Below are 3,458 nucleotides of genomic sequence, written 5' to 3' on the forward strand. Positions count from 1 at the left end.
GTGAGTAAGCCGGCACCCACGAACGCTATTTTCAGCACCACAGCCAAACGTAGTGTACGTTCCGCCGTCGCGGCCTCCTTCTCTCAGTCAAGGTCGTTGGTGATGATGATGATGATGATGCACCTTCAGCCTCAGATTCTCAGTCCCGGACCCGCCCACCCTCATCTCTGTCTGTCTCAGTCTCTGTCTCTCTCTGTCTCTCTGTCCTTGTCTCTCTCCGACGTCTCTCTTTGTCCCTCTTTCTCTCTCTGTCTCCGTCTCTCTCTCTCCCTCTCTCTCTCTCTCTCTCTCTCTGTACCCCCTTCTCTCTCTCTCTCTCTCTCTCTCTCTCTATATATATATATATATATATCCACCCTTCTTTCTCTCTCTCTGTCTTTTTCCCCATTCCCGCCCCTAGCCCAGTCCAGGTATAGAGTGTACCCAAGAACCTGAAGTTTGCTCGCACAGTTAGGAGGTGTGTGTGTGTGTGTGTGTGTGTGTGTGTGTGTGTGTGTGTGTGTGTGCGTGTGGTGGTACAGTGGTTGAATAGTGCTAGTGGTTTTGTGTGTGTGGGTGTGTGTGTGTGTGTGAGAGAGAGAGAGAGAGAGAGAGAGAGAGAGGGGGAGCCTGAGGGAGGGAGAGACAGGCAGACAGAGAAGTTGTTCTGATGGTAGAGGATTACCCAGCACCTTCACAATAATAATTTGTATTTGTATTTCTCTTTTTATCACAACAGATTTCTCTATGTGAAATTCGGGCTGCTCTCCCCAGGGAGAGCGCATCGCTACACTACAGCACCACCCATTTTTGTGTGTGTGTATTTTTTCTTGCGTGCAGTTTTATTTGTTTTTTCCTATCGAAGTGGATTTTTGTACAGAATTTTGCCAGGAACAACCCTTTTGTTGCCGTGGGTTCGTTTACGGGCACTAAGTGCATGCTGCACACGGGACCTCGGTTTATCGTCTCATCCGGCGAATGACTAGCGTCCAGACCACCATTCAAGATATAGTGGAGGGGGAGAAAATAATCGTCGGCTGAGCCGTGGTTGGAACAAGCGCGCCCAGATTCTCTCGCTTCCTAGGCGGACGCGTTACCTCTAGGCTATCACTGTGTGTGTGTGTGTGTGTGTGTGTGTGTGTGTGTGTGTGTGTGTGTGTGTGTATGTTTAATAATGATAATCATCATAATAATCATTATCATCATCATCATCATCATCATCACAATGACAAGCCAGAAATAGGCAGCAGCTGGGAGACAAAGAAAACGACTGCTTCAGTCTAAAGATGGAACGGGTTTTGGGGTTTGACTGAGGGGTGCGGCCAGGGAATCGTTCAGTTGAGCGTATCAAAGCTTTCCTGAAACCTCTGTAACATCGAGAAGAATGCACCCTGTCACTGAGTTAAGATGCACTATGATATACTGACGAAGCCAACTAGTCATCGCGTCAGTTCATCCCTGCATGTCAGAATTCTGATTTATCTCCAAACAAGTGCCGCGGTCAGTTTCAGTTTCAGTTTCACTTTCTCAAGGAGGCGTCACTGCGTTCGGACAAATCCATACACGCTACACCACATCTGTTGAGCAGATGCCTGACACACCAGCATAACCCAACGCGCTTAGTCAGGCCTTGAGTGCATGCTTACATATTTGTGTACCTATGAAAGTGGATTTCATTTTACGTAATTTTGCCAGAGGACAACACTCTCGTTGCCATGGGATCTTTTTCAATGCGCCAAGTGCGTGCTGCACGCGGGACCTCGGTTTATTGTCTCGTCCGAATGACTAGACGCTCAGTTTGATTTTCCAGTCAAACCTGGGAGAAAGGGCGAGAGCGGGATTCGAACCCACACCCTCACGGACTGTCTGTATTGGCAGCTGAGCGTCTTGACCATTCTGCCACCTTCCTCCTTCCTGCCGCGGTCAATGTGTGTGAAGAATCCTCCTGGTTGCAGAATTCCCTCGGTCAGTGGTCCAGGCACTCCCGGCCTGGAGAAACTTGATCTCACCGATGCCGGGTCAGATGATTCCCGGGCCATTCAACAATGGCGTGACATGCCGCTCAAAATTTCAACTGAGAAACTCTGTCCTCGACATTTGTTTTTAGTGTTTTTTGTGAAGTTTTTTTGTTGTTGTTTGTTTGTTTGTTCTTTTTGTTTTTTGCATAAACCTGCAGCCGGACAGACAGACACACAGACAGACAGACAGACACACAGACAGACACGCAGACATACTTGCAAGCAGACAAAAGAAACATCATGTTACCGGAGTGAACTGAAACACAATCTCACCGGTGGTGAAATGTTTTTGTGTGTCTGTTTTGTTTCCAGGTTTTATTCTGCAGCATCACTGTCACAGTCAGATCGTTAGTTGCGGTCTGTGAAAAGTCACTGTGTTCCATTGAGTGTTACACACGTTGCGTTGCGTTGTGTTGCGTTGCGTTGCGTTGCGTTGTGTTGCGTTGCGTTGTGTTGTGTTGCCGTTGCGTTGCGTTGTATTGTATTGTGTTGCGTTGTGTTGTGTTGAGTTGTGTTGCATTGCGTTGTGTTGTGTTGTGTTGCGTTGTGTTGTGTTGCGTTGTGTTGCTTTGCGTTGTGTTGCGTTGTGTTGCGTTGCGTTGTGTTGCGTTGCGTTGCGTTGCGTTGCGTTGTGTTGTGTTGTGTTGCGTTGCTTTGTGTTGCGTTGCATTGTGTTGCTTTGTGTTGTGTTGTGTTGCGTTGCGTTGCGTTGCTTTGTGTTGTGTTGTGTTGCGTTGCGTTGCGTTGTATTGCATTGTGTTGCGTTGTGTTGTGTTTATGGGGTGTAGGGGGGTGTAGCGGAGAGAGAGAGAGAGAGACAGAGGCAAAGAGACAAAGAGAGATAGAGAGAGAGACAGACAGACAGACACTGAGACAGAGAGTACCACTGAGAAAGAGAAAGAGAGATAGCGACAGAGAGAGAGAGAGAAGAGAGGGGGAGAGAGAGAGGAAGAGAGAGAGAGAGAGAGGAGAAAGAGAGAGAGAAGAGAGGGAGAGAGAGATAGAGTGAAGAGAGAGGGAGAGAGAGAGAGGCGAAGAGAGAGAGAGAGAGAGTGAAGAGAGAGAGAGAGAGAGAGAGAGAGAGAGAGAGAGAGAGAGAGAGAGGAAGAGACAGAGACAGAGAGAGAAAGGAAGACCCCTGAGAACTCAAGGCAGCAGCACAGCGGAGTACCCGAAACAGCACTGCACAGAACTCTGGGAACGAAAACGAAACGGGTGTTTGGGAGGGTGGGGGGGCGGGGGGGGGGGGGAACCACAACAACAACCACTTTACGGTAACGATGATGTCATCACACGCACTGCACACACACACACACACACACACACACACACACACAGAGGCATTACGATGCTGTGAAAGCCAGTGGCATTCTGAAGTACTTTCTCACCCACCGGCTTGCCAGGCAAGTAGCAAGCTCAGCCAGCGAGTCAGTATAAAGAATGTTCGCATAACTGGCGATC

The sequence above is a fragment of the Babylonia areolata genome, chromosome 26, assembly GCF_041734735.1.
Source record: "Babylonia areolata isolate BAREFJ2019XMU chromosome 26, ASM4173473v1, whole genome shotgun sequence".
Lineage (NCBI taxonomy): Eukaryota > Metazoa > Mollusca > Gastropoda > Neogastropoda > Buccinidae > Babylonia > Babylonia areolata.